Here is a 6,639-nt window from a genome sequence, read left to right on the forward strand (position 1 = left end):
AGGGTGCATCTAGCTGTGAGGGAAAAGCTCGAGGACTGTGGCTGAGAAGGAAGGAGCCTCTAGGCCTGGACACAGATGTTTAATGTGACCTTGAAGCTCAGTAGTCATTACACCAGGGAATATGCCAGCACATCTCTACTAACCTCATTCCATACTCACAAATACAACCTGCTCAGTTCATGTCATTATTCAGAATAATTCACCCATTTTCAGGTGAGGCTTCAATGGCACAGTGAGCCAATTTAATTTCTTAAGATGTGATGATAAGAAGTGGGAGAACTGGGTGCAAGGAAGTTGTCTAGAATCAGAGCTAGTGTCCATACCCACACACTGTATTGTTTCCTCATAAAAGGGAAAAAAGGAAGAAAAAAAGGAGAAAATGAAAGAAAAAGAATAAAAGGAGACCCATGATGCTTACTGTATGGCGGCATCCACCTTGGACTGTGAGTAAAGAGAAAACTGCTCAAAGAACCTAATCAGAAAGGTAACTGACAATCACACAACATGAAATCAGGGGAATGGATGGGCTCAAGCACAGTGTCCATGTACACGGAGAGCAGTGGGAGCACAGAGGAGGGCACGGGAAAGGTACGGAGTAGAAGAAGCTATGGAAGCAAGAGGAAGAGAGGAGAGCAGGGTGACAGGGCTCCTGTGGACTTGCCCAGGACACTGATCAGCAGTTTCAAAGCGTCCATCCTGCTAACGGCAGAATGAGTGGAAGTTACACTTCTCACCCATGAAATAAAGTAGCATGGCTGTCCGAGCTGAATTCATCCAACAAGTATCCCCCCAGCGCCCACCTGGTCATCAATGCCCTCAGCACAGTGCCGAAAGCAGCCATAGCCTAGGACAGAACTCAGTCTCAGGAGGTAACGGATTGTCCAATTTATAGAACAAATGGGAAGCCAAGTGGGAAGGGACGGACACTAGACACTCCTGTTCGAGTGGGGATAGAAGACAGGATGCCCATCACCCGCTCAAAGGAACAGAAATGTGAGCCTAGAATTTTCAGGGTTCACTCACTGGCAATTCAGTTGAGAAACAGCTGCTTGATGGTGATGCACTAGGAAGGGGAAAGGCGAGTTTTACTCTGGTACAATAAGGTTCTGGACAAGGTGGGAATAAAAGACAGACACAGCCCTGGGCCTATGAAAATTGAGTCAAGAGGTTTGCTCTAGCCACTTTTTTCGTGTATTGTGTTTGCAGCAAACAAATTGACAACGTATCAGCAGCTGCACTGCTCTGTGTACCTCACCTTATCATCACTTATCAGATGGTGAACGTGTTCTGAGCACCTGTGGGGCACCAGACTCCCAGACTGGTGCTTTCCAGACTTTGTGGGCACAAGAACGTTTCAGGCAGCAAGAGGGTCCTCAAGGAGCTCACCATGGGGTGGGCAGGGAGCCAGAATGAAGACAATGGTGACACAAGTGTGATGAGAGCCTTGGCCTCAGGAGCCAGCGGAGGCTGGGATCAGAGGGTCAGGAATGGGCTTCGCCTGGGGGCGGGATAACATAGAATATTATTGTCCCCATTTGCAGACATGGGAACCGAGGATCAGAGAGGGTGAGCATCTTACTCAAGGTCACACTGCTTGGTAGTGGTTCTGACCATTTTTCATCTGTGTGGGTTGAAATGTGAAGGTTTCTGCACTGTTCATAATACCACTCTCTCAATGTTGTCACCTATTTTAGCTCACAATCACCACGTTACACATTCCCTTGACTCTAGGTCCTCCTTTATTAGATAAATAATCTGCTGAACAAAGTATAGATTTCCTGTTAGCACATACAGTCTGTCCACTTTATAAACAAAATGTCCGTGCAGGGCATGTTGGCTCTATCGAAACTTATGGTTTACACTGAGTTTGTATGGCACCCACATGCAGGGTAAAGAAAATGGATCACTGGGATCTGTAGTTTTACTTACCTATTTCACACAATCTCAAGCATAATTTTAAATGTAGCCAATAATCACTTAAAAAGAGTAGAACCACTTCTTTCCTAAAGTGACCACTCATGAAAGTGTTCATTGAATGTCAGTACGTTCTAGGTAGGAGACTAAACCCCTTCATAGCGAGTTGTGGAATTTCATCTCCTTAAGATATTGAAATACTTTTTTTTTTTAACACATTTTTACTATTGCCGATTCCCTGAGAGACTTAAGCAAGCAATGCCACTTCACTTTTCTGTTTCTGACAAAACAAACAAGCAAAGCAACCCTAACACACAGGCGCATAGACGTATGTAATACACCCAATAGAGGTGTGTCAAATATAAGGCAATGGTATTGGAAATACAAGGGCTTCCCTGGTGGCTCAGCGGTAAAGAATCCACCTGCTAATGCAGGAGACTGGGGTTTGATCCCTGGGTCATGAAGATCCCCTAACAAAGCAAATGGAAACCCACTCCAGTATTCTGGCCTGGGGAATCCCATGGACAGAGAAGCCTGGTGGGTACAGTCCATGGGATCACAAAAGAATGCGCCATGACTTAGGGACTAATCAACAACAATCAAAATACAAATGGAAACCCCTAACTAATCATATATCCAAATTTCTGACCTCAGCAGAGGTCTACTGCCCAGGATCAGCTATAGCCCAGGAAATCAGACAACCAAAGATGCTTTCGTTTTTAAATTACTATACACTGGTACTGGTCGATTCAGGAGATAAAAGTTTTCAAAAGCATTGCACACCAAGGCAGGACTCAAGGAGCTTATTAAAAGTATGTACTTATTCCTATGTCACATCAAGGTCTAACTCACACACTCTTTTTTTTTTTTTTTTTGATATAGGAAAATTTATTACTATCGTGCTTTCATCATCAAAATTTATGATCTTGGTCTTTCCTTCTTGCCTTTGTATAAAGCCAAAAGAGAGACATTGGCTACTTTGACAACCTTAAAGCGGACTCCAGGAATATCACCAACAGCATGACCTTTGCGACCAAATCCAGCAACCAGAACTTCATCATTTTCCTCAATAAAATTCAAGCAACCATCATTGGGTACAAAAGCAGTGATCTTTTTGCCATTCTTGATTAGCTGAACCCTGACACACTTCCTGATGGCAGAATTTGGCTGTTTGGCTTCAACTCCTACTTTTTCCAGCACAACTCCCTTAGCGTGAGAAGCGCCGCCAAAAGGGTTGGCCTTCAGGGCTGTGCCCAGATGGGCTTTCTTGTACTGCTTATCATGCCACTTCTGGTCTCGTCGGTGGCTACGGAGCTTCCCATCCTGCTGGCGCCACGGGCCTGAGCGAAAGAGCTCACACACTCTTGAGAACGAACACCTGTGATGATTTCTATACGGGAAATGCATTTCCTCTGAAAATACTTCATTATTTTGTCTCATTTTGTGATGTGGGACAGGAGGTGTGGAGGAAGCTGTTGCCAAGGGAAGAGCCTACTTCTGAACCTGGTGAACACCGATTTGAGCCCAGTTATCCTGGTCATCGCCTGATGTCCATAGGATGTTTCGATATCAGTTTAAAACGGCAATCTGCAAAGAGAGAAAGAGAAATAAGTCACATACAGACTGTCCATACTGTTCATGGGGTTCTTAAGTACCTCAAGGCTATATATTGTCACCCTGCTTACGTAACTTATATGCAGAGTACATCATGCGAAATGCTGGGTCGCATGAACCACAAGCTGGAATCAAGATTGCTGGGAGAAATATCAATAACCTCAGATATGAAGATGACACCACCCTTGTGACAGAAAGTGAAGAAGAACTAAAGAGCCCCTTGATGAACTTGAAAGAGGAGAGTGAAAAATACACCACCCTTATGGCAGAAAGTGAAGAAGAACTAAAGAGCCTCTTGATAAACTAAAAGAAGAGAGTGAAAATGTTGGCTTAAAACTCAACATTCAGAAAACTACAATCATGGCATCCGGTCCCATCACTTCATGGCAAATAGATGGGGAGACAATGGAAACAGTGAGAGACTTTATTTTTTGGACTTGAAAATCACTGCAGATGTTGACTGCAGCCATGAAATTAAAAGACGCTTTCTCCTCGGAAGAAAAGCTATGACTAACTTAGACCGCATATTAAAAAGCAGAGACATTACTTTACCAACAAAGGTCCGTCTAGTCAAAGCTTTGGTTTTTCCAGTAGTCATGTATGGATGTGAGAGGTGGACTATAAAGAAAGCTGAATGCCGAAGAATTGATGCTTTTGAGCTGTGGTGTTGGAAAAGACTCTTGAGAGTCCCTTGGACTGCAGGGAGATCCAGCCAGTCCATTCTAGAGCAAATCAGTCCCGAATATTCATTGGAAGGACTGATGCTGAAACTGAAACTGCAATACTTTGGGCCACCTGATGAGAAGAACCGGCTCATTGGAAAAGACCCTGATGCTGGGCAAGATTGAAGGCAGGAGGAGAAGGGGACAACAGAGGATGAGATGGTTGGATGGAGTCACCGACGGGATGGACATGAGTTTGAGTAGGATCCTCGAGTTGGTAACGGACAGGGAAGCCTGGGGTGCTGCCGTCCATGGGGTCGCCAAGAGTCGGATATGACTGAGCAACTGAACTCAACTGAAAACTGTCCTACCGCCATCTGATACTGAAGTGGTGGGGCATCTGGGGAAAATAACTGTTCTGAGAAAACACGGATCCCACTTGGCTAAAGAGGATTCTGGTCCTGTGACACTAAGGCACACCTAGTTGGTCCTAGAGAGATAGATGTCTTCCTCTTCGTGTCTGTCCCTCTCTCTACCCCTCGCTGTGACACATTCCTTCTCAGGATCAGGTTCTCAACAGCAGGACGCCAATGCAGTGCCTCCCATCCTCCGCCCCTGCAAGAAGCCGGGAGTGGGCGGCGGTCGGCCTCCCATCCTTAGTGTGTGTGGAATAGAAGGGTAAAGACCACCGAGAAGGAAATGGCACCCCACTCCAGTACTCTTGCCTGGAAAATCCCATGGATGGAGGAGCCTGGTGGGCTGCAGTCCATGGGGTCGAGAACAGTCGGGCACGACTGAGCCACTTCACTTTCACTTTTCACTTTCATGCATTGGAGGAGATGGCAACCCACTCCAGTACTCTTGCCTGGAAAATCCCATGGATGGAGGAGCCTGGTAGGCTGCAGTCCATGGGGTCGTGAAGAGTGAGGCATGACTGAGCGACTTCACTTTCACTTTTCACTTTCCTGCATTGGAGAAGGAAATGGCAACCCACTCCAGTGTTCCTGCCTGGAGAATCCTGGGGATGGGAGAGCCTGGTGGGCTGCCATTTATGGGGTTGCACAGAGTCAGACACGACTGAAGTGACTTAGCAGCAGTAGCAGACCACCGAGAGGAGTCCTCCAGCATCCTACAGAACCTACCCGTCCTTCAGGGGTGAGGAGTTGGCGGGCCTGGTTTTGATGTCACAAAGATGGGACATTTACCCCCCCTTCCTTGTAGAAGGACCTTCCTGCGTATTCCCTGGGTTGTAGTGGATTGAGAGGGAGCCTGGAATGGCCTGAAGACAAGTAGGTTCCTCCACGGGGACGATGGCAGTAGGGCGGGGGGGATTCGGAGAAGAGGAGTTAGTGCCGGGTCCTCTCGACCGCGTGCCCGGAGGTCCTCTCCCAGCAGCTTGGAGGCTAGGAGGGACCATCCTTGCCAGAGTCGCAGGAAGTTTCCTTCCACACAGATGACAGCTGGTGATGGTCGGCTCTTGGGATCGGAAGGCGGGGGCTTCTCCCTGATGCCTGGTAATTTGTGTTGTCGCCTGTCCACGTGAGGAGCAGCTCCTATTACTTGCATGTTTTTCTACCAATTGTTACTAGTAACACACTACGAAAGAGTAAAAGCAAACTATTAGAGACACTGGCTGTATTTCTACCGATTGCAATTGGGAGAGCACCACAGACCTGAAGATCAGACTGCCAGCAAGGTGGTTTTGCACTGTACTTCATTCCACAGAGAGTAGTAGAGAAGTGACAGTGGGGACCTTTGCAGGGGGGAAAACATTTAGGGGGAAATCCCGTTGACAGAAGAGGAAATGATTATCTTTGTGACTAGCTAGTTTCAGGAGAACTGACTTTTAATCACCGTTCCTAGTTATGACACAGAGAAGAAGGAGTTGGATGGAATGTGTCTGCCCTTTAATGACAAGGAGGAAGGTCTGTACTTGAACTTGTAGTAGGTAAACCCAGGAGTCACTGGATACTTTGGACGAGTCTTACCGAAGTCCGACGGGCAAGGGTGGTGCTTTGCATTAAGTCATTTTGGGGACATGAAAGTCTGCAGAGATTTCCTTACTGTGGCTTTTCTTAACAGCTCAGGTGAAGTTGAACTTTGTCAGCATGGTAAATATAAGCATCTTTCATTCTGGTCCCAGTAGATAAGTATAAAGGCAGAGAGGTTCGAACACCCCTCACCTTTTAAAATTGGATTATGATTGCTTTAAATGTTGTGCTAATTTCTGCTGTAGGACAAGGGTGAATCAGCTGTTAGTGTATACATATATCCCCTCCCTCTTGAACTTCTCTTCCACCCCCGAACCCCACCCTTCTAGGTCATTACAGAGCACCAAACTAAGCTTCCTGTGCTATACAGAAGCTTGCCACTAGCTATCTATTTTACACATGGTAATCTGTATATTTCAGTGTTATACTCTCAATTCAATCCATCCTCTCCTTGTCTG

The 6,639-nt window shown here is 46.3% G+C and overlaps 1 pseudogene across 1 annotated transcript; it reads right to left on the bottom strand.

The window, feature by feature from the left end:
* Window positions 1-2,791: 2,791 nt before the first annotated feature.
* Window positions 2,792-3,336, bottom strand: LOC113886992 (annotated as a pseudogene). The gene has a single exon (XR_003509620.1). The product of XR_003509620.1 is annotated as a 40S ribosomal protein S23 pseudogene (transcript).
* Between the last annotated feature and the right edge of the window lie 3,303 nt (window positions 3,337-6,639).

This window comes from Bos indicus x Bos taurus, chromosome X (genome assembly GCF_003369695.1).
Source record: "Bos indicus x Bos taurus breed Angus x Brahman F1 hybrid chromosome X, Bos_hybrid_MaternalHap_v2.0, whole genome shotgun sequence".
Taxonomy (NCBI): Eukaryota; Metazoa; Chordata; class Mammalia; order Artiodactyla; family Bovidae; genus Bos; species Bos indicus x Bos taurus.